The sequence below is a fragment of the Nicotiana tabacum genome, chromosome 12, assembly GCF_000715075.1.
Source record: "Nicotiana tabacum cultivar K326 chromosome 12, ASM71507v2, whole genome shotgun sequence".
NCBI classification, from domain to species: Eukaryota; Viridiplantae; Streptophyta; class Magnoliopsida; order Solanales; family Solanaceae; genus Nicotiana; species Nicotiana tabacum.
The window spans coordinates 117,652,015-117,670,805 of NC_134091.1; the positions used below are offsets into that span (position 1 = coordinate 117,652,015).

At 37.5% G+C, this 18,791-nt stretch overlaps 1 non-coding gene across 1 annotated transcript; it reads left to right on the forward strand.

Annotated features, from left to right (window-relative positions):
* Positions 1–11,363: 11,363 nt before the first annotated feature.
* Positions 11,364–11,470, forward strand: LOC142167673 (small nucleolar RNA R71). The gene has a single exon (XR_012697762.1). It is a non-coding gene; the product is annotated as a small nucleolar RNA R71 (small nucleolar RNA).
* The last annotated feature ends 7,321 nt before the right edge of the window (positions 11,471–18,791 follow it).

An 18,791-nucleotide genomic window follows, 5' to 3' on the forward strand; every position in this document is an offset into this window, starting at 1 on the left:
GGGAGTTGACTATTTAATATCGGGATCAAAATCTGATTGTAGAAATTGGAACAACTCTGTTATGTCATTTATGACTTTTGTGCAAAATTTGAGGTCAATCGGAGTTGATTTGATAGGTTTCGGCATCGAATGTAGAATTTGGAATTTGTTAGTTTTGAATAGGCTTGAATTTGGGTGTGATTCGTGTTTTAGTGTTGTTCAATGTAATTTGAGGCATCGACTAAGTTCGTGTCATATTATGGGACTTGTTAGTATACTTGTTTGGGGTCCCATGGGGCTCGAATGAATTTCGGATAAGTTTTGAAAGAGTTTGATATGTTTGGCATAAGCATGTAATGATCCAAAGGTCCATTTTTAGTTCTAGATATCGAAATTCGATTTCGAGACTTCCGGGAATTTGATAATGAATTATAGGAATGATTTGGAAAGTTTGGTCTAATTTCATCAAGTCACGATTGGGTTTTTAGCGCGAAACATGAGTTCATTGTTTAACGAGCGAAATTGGTATCGAATTAAGCAAATGAGCTCCGAATTGAGTATCGATTAAATGACTAGGTTCGTATTATTATTTGTGACTCATAGGAACAAGCATCGTCGAATTCCGAGTTCGTATGATGGAGTTAGAGCATTTTTAGTGAAAATAAATATTACTAGTGCAACAGGTTCTGATGCGCACCTTTAGCTACCAGATTTGGCATTTTTCGCGACGGGAATTGGGCTGATAGCGACCAGAATAGTGTTTTTATTGAGCAGTTTTGTTTTTTAGCTCATTTCAACATTTTTGGATGAAAGAACACGGCTTGGGGCGATTCTTGAGCGAGAAATCACGGAAAATCTTAAGGTAAGTCACTTGTGATCATTTCTACTCCATAATATTGAATTATCATCGAATAATCCGACTAGATTACATGATTTTGAGGTGTAAATCGGAGATTTGGACCTAGGGAGTTGAAAATAAGATTTTAGAATTTGGAGGTCGAGTTGATGTCGAAATTTAGTAAAATTGGTATGATTGGACTCATGGTTAAATGGGCTTTCATATTCCGTAACTTTTGTCGGGTTCCGAGACGTGGGTCCCACGGGTGATTTTTGAGTTAAATTTCGGATTTTGTGGAAAATCTTGTATTTTCATATGGAATTGATTCTTATAAATTGTATTGACTTAATCGAATTAATTATGGCTAGATTTGAGGCGTTCAGAGGCCGATTTGTGAGGCAAAGGCATAGCGGAGTAAAAGAATTACGCGGTTTGAGGTAAGTAACATTTCTAAACTTGGTTCTGAGGGTATGAATCCCCGAATTTTGTGTTATATTAATTGTTGGAGGTGACGCACATGTTAGGTGACGAGCGTGTAGGCGTGCACCATAGAAATTGTGACTTAAATAAATGTTGTGGAGTTGTAAAATTAAAGATTCATGTTATTATCCGAGTATCCTCTACGTGTTAGAGAAATTGAGCTGAGGCTCGTATTAAAGATCATGTTTAGGCTACGTGCCGATACTTTGGGACCCATAGGGTCGTGTTGCTGTTGAATTAATTATTTTAAAATATACATTTCATACGCAGTCATGCTCATCCATTGTGAGGATATTTATGGGATCGGGGTTGCTCGTCTGCAGCAGGACATATTGGCTTTATATATTATTATTATTATTATTATTATTATTATTATTATTATTATTATTATTATTATTATTATTATTATTATTATTATTATTATTATTATTATTATTATTATTATTATTATTATTATTATTATTATTATTATTATTATTATTATTATGGGATCGGGTTGCACGCCGCAGCAGGCCTTATTGGCTTTATTATTATATGGATCGGGGATGCCCGCCTGCAGCAAGCCACATTGGCTTTATATCACGCTTGGGCTAAAGGAGCCCCTCCGGAGTCTGCACCCCACACAGTGAGCGTAGATGATTAAATATTCGATATGGATTTCACATGGCATGGAATCATTATAATTTGGGGATAAATTTACCTATGGGCTAGATTTGGCCTTATACGGTACCAAGTAATTTGTGATCGTGAGTACACGAGGTTTTCCCTTGAGATGTCATATTCCTCATATCATTCAGTATTGATCTATTTTACTTGTACGGAGCTAACTGTTGAACTTGAAAGCACGTCTACATACTGGACTGTACCTGCTGAGCTCATCACTACTTTCAGTCTAAAGGTTAGTCTTGTTACTTATTGAGTTGGTTGCACTCATACTACACCTTGTACCTCATGTGCAAATCCAGGTGCTTCCGGATACGGTGACTGTTAGATCTCAAAGTATTATCAGTTGGAGACTATCATGGTAGCTGCCTGGCATCCGCTAACCTTTACTCTCTTCCTTTCAGTTATTGTACTGTTCTATATTTTCAGACTGTATTTTTATTAGTCAGACTTTATTATCATTTAGATGCTCATGTACTCAGTGACACCGGGTTTTGGAGTGTAATTGTACCAGATATTGTGGGATTTTCTGTAAAAATCTAATTATTATGTTTTCAAACTTAAAAGAATTTGGGATTTATTGAGGTTATTAGCTTGCCTAGTATCAAGATAGGCGTCATCACGACATGTGACATTTTGGGTCGTGATAACTTGGTAGGATCGAAATAATCAGGTTTCATGCAGAAGCTAGCAAAACAAATCTTGAACGACGATGAATCAAAAAACAAAAGACAAATATACTAAAAGAGACACAAATATTTAATATGGTTCGGTCAATTGACCTGCGCCCATAGGCAGAGGTGAGCAATCCACTATATAAAAGAGAGTACAAAATATTGTGAGAACAACCTCACAAAGAGGCAAACACAAGTGGTACGCTAATACTTGTCCCAAAATTCTCCCCCTAACCAAGATTTGCAAACCCCATATGGCTACATTATGGATGTTACTGAATGAGAAGGAAGGATCATTAATTTATAGAAGTCTAAAATCTTTTTCTTCATGAAAAGAGACTAGCCAAATATGGGATATTATAATTTCATTCTACAAGAAGAAAAATCTAATTATGGTAAAAATAATCAGGACAAACACCTCACAGAAACTTGCTTCTAGAGATATATAGTCTTAGGAAACAAGAAAAGACTTCGTTTGTTGTAGTTAAGTTCTATAGTCCAACTTTATTTGTTTAGTCTTTTCTTTTTAGTTTTCCCATTGATCAGGAAAATAGGCCAAGAAATCAACAATAGCTTTATAAAGAAAAACATATATACCTAGGTGCTCTTGAATCAACAATTTAAGCATATATGCTTATTCTGTTGGGACCCATTGAGGTCATATATGTTGTTGAGTTATTTGCTTAAATTGCAGTTATGACGAGCTTAAAACGCACACCTAAATATGCTCGCTAGTCAAAGATAGTATAGAAAATTATCGTATCTACATGGATTAGAGTTAAATAGTATTTTCGTAGATTGTAGCTAGATTGATATCCAAGATGATCAACAATTGAGATTATATAATTAAGAACTAAAATTAACTAAGACTCTAGATCTAATTGACTAATGACAATTGAACAAAAGTAAGCAAAGAAGATATCAAGATATATGTTTGGGATTTAACTCTTGTTAATTCACTGCTAATATTCAAGTGAGTCTCTCGAATTCACTCAATTACTAGTTCAAACATTTTGTAGAAACTCCTCTCTCGATTAACCTCACAATATGAACCAACTTATGCTCGGCGAAGTTATGCATGAATTCGTAGTGGATTGGTCTTTAGGAGAACCTCTTTCGATTATCCTCCTAACTAAGTCTAAACAATAATTCAACTAGCCTCTTTCGATTACTAAGAAGAATCAATGAATTCAACCAACAAGATGATGCAAAAACATCACAAGTTATGCCTCTCTCGATTACATGAACATGTGAATATAGATGCAATAATTAAATCACCCAAAAAAATTCAATACATAAAAACTAGAGTTAATATCCACAAACAATCATCAAAACACCAAATCCATCAATCCCTAAAGAGAACTACTCCATAGATATGGAGTAATTCATCACAAATATAAAGAAAAGCATTAAACGATCCAAACTCTTGTCTTGAGTGAGGATTGAATGATGAATTCCTTGTACTTTGGCTTCTCCACCTTCTCTTTATCCTTCTTAGGTTTTAGATGTGTCAAAAGTCCAGAAAATACCATTTTTCATGTATTTATACCAAGTAGGGTCGGGCCCAAATGAAATTACCATTTCCTAGCCGTAATAGGAAAACTTGCAAACTTATTGTATTTCATGCGTCGCACTGTGCGTAGCATTAGCGCTTTTTCCTGACAAACCTCAAAAACCCAGTCTATAAAGTTTGCTATTTTCTGACAGATTTTTACACTGATGTGTCGCACTGTACGTCGCCCAGTGCACCGCACCAGTGTATTTTTTAGCAGATTATTCTTCCTTGAATTTTGATGCCCAGAAGTGATCCTCGACCCCCGAACATGATTCCGTATTATTCTTTTGGGCTTTTACTCAGACTTCAAAGCTCTAATTAGCTCGAATTAGTTCCATAACATCTACATAGCACGAAATCACTCATACAAGGCATAAAATAAACAAATAGTGAAAAACACTAGCAGTTAACGCTCAAACTCAATTAAAGTGCAGTAAATTAGAATGTAATAAGCGACTAAAACACAAAATTATAGCCTACCATCAACACCCCACACTTAAACCATTGCTCGTCCTCGAGCAATCACACCATACTTTTTATAGGCGCAACCTTACTAAGCAACTCTCCTAACTTATTACACTAATAATATTTAAAATAGACTAAGCACAATAGTGTAACATCTTCACCTCAAGAACTAACTCAAAAGAACCATGTATTATTTATAACTCACTCACTTACTCTAATATAGAGGTCAACAACATTGCCTTTCCTTCATGAATCAAGTTCCCTCACAATAATAGAGAGTAGTTCCACACACAATATAAGTTAAGAATAATTAGAAACTCAAGATAGAAAGAATTCACTTACTCTCAGAAATAATATGCCACAAAAGATGCACCATAGACTTTCCCATAGTGTACTACTCAACTAATCAAGCCCATTCAGTCACAGATCAAATAGGACTTTCATTGGTTTTAATGTAAGTTGAGGGACGGAAAGGATTCATTTAGTGTAAGTCCCCGTAAAATTTTTCTAATGATTTAAGATTTTAAAGTGTGCCAACGATATTTGGGAATAACGTGTTCGATTACTAAATGAGACCCATGGAATAAAACCACATTATTTTGAAATAAAAAATATATGTTTAAGGTGTGTTGGAACATACTAAAGAGTTTTGTGAATGGCAAGAATTCGTGCGGAACAAGTTGGATACATTAAGTGAAAAAGATGTCTCAATTCGCACAATATCCTACTTAAAATACATGCTTCTACCAAACTATAACTATTTAGAAGGTTATCTACCTATCAAATTAAATATCTTTGAGTCTAGTTTCTAATGCTTCAAACCGTTTGTCATTTGGATACTCCTACAAGAAGTTATGACCAACTTCCCAAAGGCTGGAAGAATATGACCGTGCTATATGCCTCGCGACGCTAGGTGTGTAGCGCGGTAGACCATGCTATATGTCTCGCGGCGCAAAGTATGTAGCGCGGTAGACCATGCTATATACCTCACAGCGCAAGGTCTGTAGCATGGTAGATCATGCTATATACCTCGCAGCACAAGGTCTGTAGCTCGCTACAGACCGTGCCTAGCCTGGTCTGTAGCCCGGTCCGAATTTTTGAGGGTCCATTTTTCTAATTTCATAACCCGACCCTAGTTCCTATAAAACGATCTTAAGGATATTTTGTATGGATAATCTGATATTTTCAGATAGGGGAAAGTTCCCTAGGGTGAGAGGAGGAATTCCTAATCCCTTGTTCATCAAATCTTGCTCAAGCCTTGAAATCCAATAAGAAATCCCTCAAGTTCTTCATCTAAGAGGTAAGGTTTCATACCCTAGTTTTCAATTTCAGATTTGGGTAGAAGATGGTTGATTAGGAGTATGATTCTTGGGTGTGAGAGTATTATTTGTGCATGCATGCACCAATAAGGTTTGTGGGAAGATTGTTGAGCTCAAATAAGTAAAGATTGGGTTGTGGAATAAAGAAATCTTGTAGAAAAACCTTGTAGTCAAATTTGCACACCTAGTGTTTGATGAAATGCTCGAATGATCTGAAACCATGAATATCTTCCTAATTTGTATTCAATTTTGTTATGTCTTAAAATGGATTGGGATTGCTAGGATTTTCAGAACGTTGTAGTAATTTAAGGAAAGCTCAAAGCGAGGTATGTTGGCTAAACTTCTCTCCTAGAATTGAATCCCATGAGGTTCTTGTAAGTCTCGAATTATTCATTATAAATTAACTATTCCGAATAAGCCTTGTGTTGAAAGGTATATGTTCAAAATGTGTTTCAGATGCTCTTATTATATGATGTTATCCTTCAGGAATGTGTTTAAATCATGAGTTGGGTATAAAAATGACTCCAAGTAGTGTTTCAAGTAAAGGTTGTTATGCCAAATTGTGTAAGAAGTGTCAATATGCATAAGACTCTTAATTTCTCATAGGTGTATTAAAGTCATGATTAGGGATTCCTTATTGTCGATAATCTATAAAGATGCTTGAAAGTGAAAGAATGGAGTTGAGGATATAAAGTGTGAACACCGTTCCAAGAATGAAAATTATACTTGTGGCCAATAGCACCAATGAAATCAAATGATGTGTGAAATATTATGAAATGAGCCTTGATTCAACTATTCCAAATTGACTCCGAAAATAGAATCATCCAAAAGCTTATGTACTCAAGTCATGTCCAAATGTGGTTGTTCTAACTAATGCTATGCTTGGTGGGTATTTCTAATATGTTTTGAGTTCTTACATATTCATGAGTCGAGATTGTGTATTGCCATTTTTGGGGAAAGGTATTTCAAGAGTATTCTATATGATGATGTTTATAATGATAATCCTTGAAAGTAAAGAAATAAAAGTGCGGAATATGATATACGACCACAGTTCCATGAATGAAGAATAATATGTATGGCAAAGGGAACCAATAAAATAATGATATTGTAAGTAGTTGAAAGTAATTGTGAAGTGATATATAGTGTGAAAGGTTATGAGATAAACATATTTGTACTTATGTTTCCAATGTGTTATAAGCTCCTACACCCTCATAAGGAGAGGCTATGGTGTTCCTAAATATTTTAAATGTTCTTGATATCCTATGATCACCCATGGCAAGTACAAGTAAGTGATGGTATGAACATGAAATGAAGTCGTTTGCCAAAAAGAGAATTATGAGGTGTTGTATGTCCCAATGGTTTCAACTATAGTTGTATGCTTCTGAAATAATGTATGCAAATAAGTTCGATTGTTAAGTATCCAAGAGTCATGAACCTAGTTAATGACCTTAAGATGTTAAGGGGGTGAATAACGAGATGGAATGGAGATGTCTTATGCTAAATGATGATGAACCTTAAGAAAATAAATTGGGCTCATGTGCCATTGAAATCGACTTATTGATTTACCATGTATGTGCTAATGTAATGAGTTGTGTTTCTCTATGATGAGCATGAACATGAAGTATTACAATGATATGGGAAATTATGACCTTAAATGTAATGATAAGCTATGTCGCTTTGAGTTATATATGTTATTGTGGTGTTGTGATACACCTCCATCCGCATATATTGGGGTGAGGCAGCAGGGTCTCTTTGTGTAGATATTATGGTATTGCAATACACCTCCACCCGCATATATTGGGGTGAGGCGGTAGGGCCGCTTTGTGTAGAGATTGTGGTATTGTGATACACCTCCACCCGTATATATTGGGGTGAGGCGGTAGGGCCGCTTTATGTAGAGATTATGGTATTGTGATACACTTCCACCCGCATATATTAGGTGAGGCGGTAGAGCCGCTTTGTGTAGAGATTGTGGTATTGTGATACACCTTCACCCGCATATATTGGGGTGAGGCAGTAGGGCCGCTTTGTGTAGAGATTATGGTATTGTGATACACCTCCACCCGCATATATTAGGGTGAGGCGGCAGGGCCGCTTTGTGTAGAGATTGTGGTATTATGATACACTTCCACCCGCCTACATTAGGGTGAGGTAGCAAGGCCGCTTTGTGTTGAGTTTTGGTATTGTGGAATACACCTCCACCCGCATACATTGGGGTGAGGCGGCAAGGCCGCTTTGTGTAGAGTTTTGGTATTGTGGAATACACCTCCACCCGCATACATTAGGGTGAGGTGGCAAGGCAGCTTTGTGTAGAGTTTTGGTATTGTGGAATACACCTCCACCCGCATACATTGGGGTAAGGCGGCAAGGACGCTTTGTGTAGAGTTTTGGGTATCTAAGCCCTATGATTGTTACCATTATTCATCATATTCATGTTGTATTTAAAATCCCTTGAATAGGTGTATTTGTATTGTGTAAGTGAACACTGTGAACGGTCTATGAAACGCACATGTGTATTGTGTAAGTAAACACTGTGAACGGTCTATGAAACGCACATGTGTATTATGTAAGTAAACACTGTGAACGGTCTATGAAACATACACGTGTATTGTATAGGTGATACTGTGAACGGTCTATGAGACGCATATGTGTATAATATGATATGTGAACACTAAGGACGGTCTATGAAATGTATATGTGTAAAATAAGGGAGGAAGGTGCACTCTCATTGGCCTTGTTTGTACATGTTGTTACAATTATATTATATTATGTATTCCATGTATAGTTCATATGGCTCAGTTAATTCTAAAAGATGTTTAGAATGATGCAAGTATAATAAGACTTGAAATGTGATTCTATGGAATGTTTCGTAGTTTCTTGACGTATTTTATTTGCCTCTTATTTGAGTTACTGTATTTTCATATGCTAATTTTGACTGCCTTACATACGAGTACTATTCCACATGTACTCACGTCCCTTTTGCCGGGGTGCTGCATCTTTTAATGGATGCAGGTATGCTTCTACAGGATGATATGGATCGTTGATAGGGATCTTCTTCACTACTCAACTTATGGTGAGCCCGCTACAGTTCTAGTGGGTGTTTGGGTCTAGTTCATTTTATGTATTTAGGTATCTATTATCATAGAAGCTCCATGTACACTGTGGGTCATGTAATTAAAGATTTGAGTTTTGTCATGTATTTATGCTCACAATATTTACAGCTATTTATAAAGTTGTGTAACCATCATGAGAAAGAATTTATGGGCCATTGAGCCAAATGTATTCAATATGAAAGTCAAGATCTAATTATGTTATGGTAAATCATGCATGAGTAATGATGAGAGGTTAATGTAAATTAGGCTTGCTCGACTGGGTTTACTCGGTTAAGCGCCGGTTGTGCTCCCTGAGTTCGGGGCGTGACATTTAGATATAAGAGTGACTACACCTCTCTAAGCACTTTAATACATATATTTCATTGTTCGAAACCCCACACTTATGTCAAACCATAACTCCACCTTCACATCAATATACATTAACTCCCAACTTATTTAAGCATAATTATATCATAAGTAACCACTATCAAGGAATATTTTCACAATCGTACAATTAATATTTTTTTTCAATTCAAGTGGCTCTTACTTTTTCAAAACAGTGCACCGTTTTATTTATTTCAATAGTTCCACTCGAAAGCCCAACCAACACCCCACACTTTAACTTTTACAAAGTTCATACCAAATTCAAGTGCTCACAAGAGGTAAATGGTTCAAGTAGATGGTCAATTCAAATAAATGGGTAAGGCTTGTAATGTGGTTGCCAAAAGAAACAGGATTACAGGCTTAATGGGGTTAACTAAGATACATAACAATTAGGTGGGTAAAAGCATATAACTAGCTCAACAAAGAAATGCCTATATCACTTCCCAGACTGAACAAACTACTATTTCGCTTTGCAAATACACGGGACAAGTTCTAGACATCATATACAATGCACACCATAACACAAAAACCTCTCACACACATACACATGGCACATAACTCACTCAAGATTGGATGATCAAGACTCTCTAGTCAAAGCAGTTAAGCAAAGTTAAACTTATACAATTTAAGGTGCTTATGCAAGAGTCAAAAACTGAGCCTAAGAGTTACAACTAAAACACTCACTATTCTCAAGGCATAATAAAGTCAAGAGACATTGCTTCCAATTCAAATCATAGCACAAGGTTTCCTACTTATAAAAACAAAAACTAAATACACCCGATTCAAACAAAATCCTTGGAAAAGAATCGCGGCACAAGGAAATACCAAGGGAGAATTATTACACTACCTAACAAAAGAAAATCTTTTTGTCTCTTTCTTTCTACTTAAATCCCTCAAGAAACCTGTCGAATGATATCCATCATCGGGAAAAGTCGAAAATTTTAAAAAAAATTATGTTTTTTTTTCAATTTTACAAAACAAAAACTAAAACTAACATACATAAAGAATACAACATATAATTATCCCCCTACCCCACACTTTAAGTTGTGGCATGTCCCCATGACACATAATTAAAAAGTAAAAGGTAGAGGAAACTTCCTTGAATATCTAGTCGGGATCTGAGTCGAAGTCGGGCTCCATTCCATGCGCCCGAACCAGTGCACACATCCATGCAGACAACTTCTTCTCAGCCTTTTTGGGGTACACCCCACACTTATATTTTCCACTCGTTGTAGCCTTTTCTTTCGAACTCTTTACCTTCCACTCAACACTTGCAGTTGGCTTCTCCTTTTGTGCCCCCGTTTCTACATTCATCTCAAAAGTTACAGTCTCCTCCCCCACTCTAAGCATGAGTTTTTTATCATGTATGTCTAATATTGCTCTACTCGTTACTAAGAATGGTCTTCCTAAAATGAGAGGGACCTCCTTATTCTCCTCCATATTTACTACAATAAAGTCCACAGGAAATACAAACGTATCTACACGTACTAAAACATCATCCACTATCTCCTCGGGTATCAGAGTTGTTTGGTCAGCCATCTGCAAAGATATTGGTACCGACCTTATCTCTCCAATCTCACTCTCCAACTTTCTGTAAATAGACAAAGGCATTAAATTAATTGAGGCACCAGAATCACATAAAGATTTATCAAATTTAATAAAGCCTAAAGAGCAAGGTATAGTAAAACTCCCTGGACATATGTGTTAGCATCAACAGGGTGAACACCATTCGCTCGTCTTCTTTCAGCACTTTCAGAGGGCCACTGATTTGCATCTTCAGATAATTCATCGAGAATAGTGATTATCTCCTCTGGTGTCTTCTTCATTAACGGACCTCCAGCTGCATTGCTCAATGTTCTGCGTGAGGCCGGTGTCAACCTATCCCAAAAATCCTGGAGTTGCATCCATAGTTCAATACCACTATGTTGACACTTTCTAACTATCTCCTTAAACCTCTCCCAAGATTCAAAAACTATTTCATTATCTTTCTGGCAGAAGTTATGGATCTCTCTTCTAAACTTGCCCGTTTTAACTGAGGAGAAATATTTGTCAAGAAATTTTCTGGTCATCTCCTCCCATGTTCGAATTGATCCTTGAGGCAATCTCTGAAGCCACTGCTTCGCATCATCTTTCAGTGTGAAGGGGAATGCCCTTAGATAAACTGCATCTTGTGAAACACCATTATATTGAAAGGTGTTCATGATCTCCTCGAACTCCATTAGATGATTGTTTGGATCTTCGTTTATCTTTCCTCTAAAGACACGACAATTTTGCAGAGTTTGAAGCAACCCTTGCTTCAATTCGAAATTGTTTCGTGCAAATAGAGGTGGTTGAATGCTTGACAAACCTTGGTTGTAGACCGGTCTAGAGTAATCACCAAGTGGTCTCCCAGCATCAGGAGCTATGTTTCTAAACTGGCCTGCACCCACTGGCAGATTTTGATTAAGTCTGTGACCCCTCTCTTCTTCATAAATACGTTGTGCATCTCTAAAAGTTGTTTCTGCAGCATCTCGTGCCACTTTTTCTCATTGTTGGGATGCCTCTATCGCAGCCAGGTCCACATTATCTTCATCGTTTCCGGCCATATCTTTGGTTGAGGATTTCCCAACCTTTTCTAACGTCTCGGTTAGATTTCTTTTCTTTTTAGTTGTTGCAGTTATTTTTCTATTTTTGGCTCGTATGGTAGCAATTCTTTCCCAGAAGATCGAGTCATGCACCAATCTAACATGTAACCTACGCACATTCAAAGGACACCAACCGTAAAACGGGAAAAACAAAATGAAACAAAAAGGAAAAATTCTTGAATTAGCACTACAAACTATTTCAAACACTATTGATTGCCAATCCCAGGCGCCAAAATTTTATGAGCTCAAAACACGTGCCTAAATATGCTCGCTAGTCAAAGATAGTATAGAAAATTATCGCACTCACATGGATTGGAGTTAAACAGTATTTTCGTAGCTTATAGCTAGATTGATATCCAAGATGATCAACAATTAAAATTATATGATTAAGAACTAAAATTAACTAAGACTCTAGATCTAATTGACTAATGACAATTGAACAAAAGTAAGCAAAGAAGATATCAATGGGAGAAAATAGGGGTTGATTGCATAGGTGCAAGATATGCACCAATTTATGCTCGGTGAAGATATGCGCGAATTCGTAGTGGATTGGTCTTTAGGAAAACCTCTTCCGATTATCCTCCTAACTAAGTCTAAACAATAATTCAACTAGCCTCTTTCGATTACTAAGAAGAATCAATGAATTCAACCAACAAGATGATGCAAAAACATCACAAGTTATGCCTCTCTCGATTACATGAACATGTGAATATAGATGCAATAATTAAATCACCCAAAAAAATTCAATACATAAAAACTAGAGTTAATATCCACAAACAATCATCAAAACACCAAATCCATCAATCCCTAAAGAGAACTACTCCATAGATATGGAGTAATTCATCACAAATATAAAGAAAAGCATTAAACGATCCAAACTCTTGTCTTGAGTGAGGATTGAATGATGAATTCCTTGTGCTTTGGCTTCTCCACCTTCTCTTTATCCTCCTTAGGTCTTAGATGTGTCAAAAGTCCAGAAAATACCATTTTTCATGTATTTATACCAAGTAGGGTCGGGCCCAAATGAAATCACCATTTCCTAGCCGAAATAGGAAAACTTGCAAACTTATTGTATTTCATGCGTCGCACTGTGCGTAGCAGGGTGCGTAGCATTAGTGCTTTTTCCTGACAGACCCCAAAAACCCAGTCTCTGAAGTTTGCTATTTTTTGAAAGATTTTTACACTGATGCATCGCACTGTGCGTCACCCAGTGTGCCGCACCAGTGTATTTTTTCTGCAAATTATTCTTCCTTGAATTTTGACGCCCAGAAGTGATCCTCGACCCCCGAACATGATTTCGGATTATTCCTTTAGGCTTTTACTCAGACTTCAAAGCTCTAATTAACTCGAATTAGTTCCATAACATCTACATAGCTCGAAACCACTCATACAAGGCATAAAACACACAATTAGTGCAAAACACTAGCAATTAATACTCAAACTTAATTAAAGTACAGTAAATTGGAATGTAATAAGCGACTAAAATACAAGATTATAGCCTACCATCAAGTTACATACTTAGTCATACTCATTCATTTGCATATTATATCTCAATCTCTGTTACCATTTATTCATACATCATATCATCATTTTTGGGCTGATTTTCATGACATTGTGAGCCCGAGAGACTGGAGAGATTGATGACTGAGTGAGGCTGAGGTCCTGTTTGTAAGTGATATTGATGGGATCGAGTTACACGTCGTAGCAGGTATTATTGATTCATGATGGGATCGTGTTGCACGCCGCAGCAGGTATTATTGATTTATGCCATAATTGGCTTATTATAACGCTTGGACTGGATCTTTCCCTCCGGAGTATGCCTACCCACAGTGAGCGCAGTTGCTATTGATTCTTTAGGATTGATTCTCCCTGGGCTAGATCTGCTATGTACAGTGCCGAGTGTCGAGAGCGAGTGTCGAGTGATTAGGAGGACTAAGTGACTGTGAGGACTGAGTGACTGTGAGTATTGAGTGACTGTGAAGACTGAGTGACTGGGAGGACATAGTGAATTGATACTATGAAAGTATGCATATGGATTTATCACTGTGTTGCATTGTATTTGGCATGCACGCCTGACATGCAGGCATAAAGATGCATTGTCCTCATGTTGTACGGTATTACGTCATTCATGACTTCTCATACACATTGACATGTAGGCATAGAGATGTACTTTCCTCATGCTATCAAATAATGAAACATTTACACGTTGAAAGATTTAGGTAAAATTACAGTATTACAAACTTACTCATACCTTGGTGATTTCGGTAAAAGATTTGGGTTTTAATGTTATACTTGAAAAGCATGCCTATTTTCTGAAATTGTGAAGGAGATGAGTGTTATATCTTTGAGTTATTACTTGTACCGCTTTAGTTATATTGTTATGAATGGTTCCTGGCTGTTGGTGTTGGACTCTAACCCTTGTCCAAGCTCGTCACTACTTTTAACCTAAGGTTAGGTTTGTTACTTATTGAGTACATGGGGTCGATTGTACTCATACTACACTTCTGCACCTTACGTGCAGATGTTAGATGTTTTATGTTGTTGTGTGTGGAGGGAGCTGGATTTGAAGATGTACCTGTGTTTCAGTCATAGCTGCCTCTTGATCTTGGTAGCTTTAGAATTTTTAATATATTCATGTATATTTCAAACAGATGATGTATTTTATTTCATACCAGCTTTGTAAATTCTAAATCTTAGAAGCTCATGGTTTGTACTACCAGTCCTTGGGAAATGTATAAAGGTTCAGTTATTTTATCATTCATTTGTCTCAATAAATCTCATTAAATTGGATAGTTGTTAATTGGCTTACCTAACGGGTTGGGTTATGTACCATAATGACTAGTTAGATTTTGGGTCGTACCAAGTTGGTATCAGAGCTCTAGGTTCATAGGTTCTACGAGTCATGAGCAAGTATCTAGTAGAGTCTTGCGGATCAGTATGATGACGTCCACACCTATCTTCGAGAGGCTACATGGCATTTAGGATAAACTTCCCATCTTTCTTTCCTTATCATGCGACATTGATTCAGCTTGAAGCGTAACTCTTTGAAATCCTTCCACGCACTCGTATGCGCATGTGAGCGCTCGGTATCAACTATGCATCATTGGCATATGGATTCCATGGATTAGGTGCAAGATGTGTTTTTTGTATTTTGGTGATGGGCCAGTCTGGAGGACTTGAGGCCCGGTTTAGACCACAGCTTAGGCTCGGTAGTTTTAGTTGTGTGATCTTATGCTTTTGGATTTCTATGTTCGGTAGTGTCCCTACGAATGTGATTGGTGGCTCGGTGAGTGGTTGGATGGCTATATGATGCGTAGGATATGACTGCAGGATATGTTCAGATGGTTTGAATGTGACGGGAAGAGTTTGCTTGAGATGTGAAAAGGACTATTGGATGCTCGATTTTTGTGGATGTGTCATACAGTCTTGAGTTATGAAGATTTTTGAGAGATTTTTTTATGTTATTTCATTTATGGAACGAAGTAGATTTTCATGTCTTGTTGATAAGTTTAGACTCAGGAAGATTAATTGAGTGCGTAGTAGTTGTGGCTATGAAAGTGTATAAAGAGATGTAAGTTTGAGGCTAAGTAGGTGGGTTATCACTTGAGCGGTAATCTACGGATTTGTGATCCTTATGATGTTGTGTGGAGGCTTTCTTTTCTACCAGCAGGTATATGTGTTGCGATTTGAGTTTGGAGTGGTTGAGAAAGTTGACCTGACCGTCACGAGGATGAATGCGAGATTTGTAGATGATTTGAGATAATAGATGGTTTGTGTTACACGAGCTTATGAAGAATTTAGCTGAATCTCATTGTAGTATTATGGTAGTGATGGGGTATGGTTATTGTAAGTTAACATATGTTTGATTCCATGGTTCTGAGCCAAGTAGGGGAGTTTGTTATCGACGATTTGATTGCATGGTTACGTGTTGTATTGGTTTCGGTCTGAGGCATACTTGTGGATCGATTATGGCTTGCAGAGGATGGTTTGGAGGATGACTTAAGCAAGGAAATTTCTGGATGCATGGTGTATTACACTTTATGGGTATATGGAAATCATGGAATGATTTGAATGTTTTATTCATGAGGGATGTAGTGCACATGGAGTAGGAATTTACTCGGTTGCTTAGAGGTATGGATTACTTCTTTGGGTTTTATTGTGCTAATAGGGCACAGGTCGTTCGGCCCGTTTGGGTGGTGCAATTGAGATTTGAGCAGAGTAGATGACTCTCGAGAAGTTCTAATGGATTTAAGATTTATATGCAATAATTGAGAATTTATTCAGATTTATATATGGCAAGATCTAGGATTCGCATTAGATGGTGTCGAGACTCGCGGTATTTCTGTATCACTATGGATTCTACATTTTCAGTATCAGGAAGGTAAAGGAAACAGTTTTAGGTTCACATGAGGTCTCTTCAGAGTGGGTGTCTCTATTGTGGTACTTTGGGGTGCTAAGAGGGAATACATCGACTTTTGGACTTTAGGGCGGTGTGGTTTTATGCTAGGGTCTCGTGTGGTGAGTTTTGGTTGAGGATCGTGGTGTTCTGGCAAGGGGAAGTGTCAACTTGAGGGTAACTCAAAAGTAACTCGGAGAAATAGGACAACTTGGTAGTAGCTTGGATCAGCACGGTAATAGATATGATCAGTTCTTTGGGTGCTTATGATGTGGTGAGTCTCTACAGTTGTTTTGTGGCAATACTCTTAGGTTTGGCGACCTGTGTGGCTTGGTTGAGTTAGAGAGATTCAATTATGATGGTTTGGTTATGTGCAAATCAGTTTCGGAGAGTTCTCAATGGTTTCTTCCATAGTTTGAGATGGATATTTCCTACCGGCATAAGGAGCATGTTGCGTATTATGATTTTCTCCTGGATGGTATTAAGTGACATGTTTCTAACTGATCGGGTATGTATTCTGGTGGTGACTTAGAGTTGATTATACGATTCTCGTACTTTTCATATGATGGCATGGTGGATGCGGTATGTTGTGTGAGATTGAAATTTGCATGTGCAAGGTCACAATTCAATTTTGAAGGGAAGGCCATGAATTCTTAGGCAACATGGACGGTTTCATATGACTAGATGAATGATGTTACTACTTGGAATTGCCTGAGGACAGTGTACATTCAGAAGGCGCACTGAGTTTTGACCTACAAATGCTTCATTTGTATTGCGATACTCGTCTGGTTGATTGACTGTTGATGTTCAGGTTTTACTATGTGGTACAGAAGAATTATAGAAGTATTTTTCATGGGATAATCGTGTATGAGAGATGTGTTAGACATTCAATTGCTTTAGTTGGGATCAGCTATGGTGATTCATGTGCTCTATGGATTTTGAAACAGGGAGTTCTTAGAAGCAAATTGTTTCGTGCTTGTGTGCTGTGAAGATATGGCCAAAGCTAGACGGATGATAGAATATGTTATGGTTAGATCAGTGTGGACTTTCGGAGGGATTAGTTATCTATTTTTAGATAACCAAGGTTAATTTAAGGGCTCATTGGTAGGCCTAATGAGGATGTGTATCCTACACCGGGTCGGATTTATTGACTCAGCATCGTTATTGTAGAAAGGTGTGTCATTCAATTAGAATTGATCTTATGTGTATCTGATGGGTTCTATATAATGCTATTCTATGCTCTGAGGGATTGTAATTTGTTGGTTATATGAACACATGATGCGGTTCTGTTTGGGCCTTATAGCGGACTTCGTGTGATTTGGTGATTTGGGTGTGGAATAGTTGATTGCGTCATGGTTATGGTCCTTTCGGGTTATGGCATTGTGTTATTTGCTTCACCATGATTACGGTCATGCACCTTGGGTATTGGATGTCGAATTGTGTGTGGTTGTTGATTTTGAGCATTGTGGCTTGAGGTATTTCATATGGAACAGTATTTGGATGGGGTCACACATTGTAGCTGGGTTATGTCGGGATATGATCCTTTATGTTAGATTCGTGTGTCTTGGTTCTACTATGTTCGATGGGTTTTTAGCATTGCGGTTGTGGTGGTACTTGTTGAACTTGCGGGATGGTTCTCTCGTTTGAGTCATTTTCCATGATCGGGTACATTTGGGTTATTACTTATTGGTGCACAGATTGCACGGGTTGTGGCTTTAGGTTGTATTGATGTGGCATGTCACTAGAGTGGTTGTGTGATGAGACGAGGTCATTGGACCTAGGATGGATACTATCAAATTTGATTACAATATATATGAAGGAATAATATCTGAAGTCAGCTTAGGATTTGGCTCAAGTTTTTGTGAGGCAAAAGGGAACTCTATGACTTGTTGATACGATAAAGTGGTTATGAGTTTCTGCATGTTTCATTCATCATCGGCAATGTGCAAAGATTTTAGAATGAGGTTTTGCTTGATATGAGGTTTATTACCAGTACCGGGTTTGTTTTGAGCAGTTATTGTGGTTGGCAATTATTGCTACGAGTACGCGAGTTATGCGGTATATCATGTGATTATATCTGGGGTTATGGTTATGGCTTGATACAGCTTGTTCAGACTTATACAGTGTGTAGATGCGATATTCAGGTCTAATAGGAAATTTCGGATGTTGAAAATTGGATTCTGTGATTTACGGGCTAAGGTTGAAGTAATGATCTTCAGATATGTTGTGTTGTCGGGCCTATATAGAATAGGGTGATGTGGGATCACCCCCGAGTATGCACATAGTAAGGCTACACGACGGTTTGATAGCTTTGGAACGACT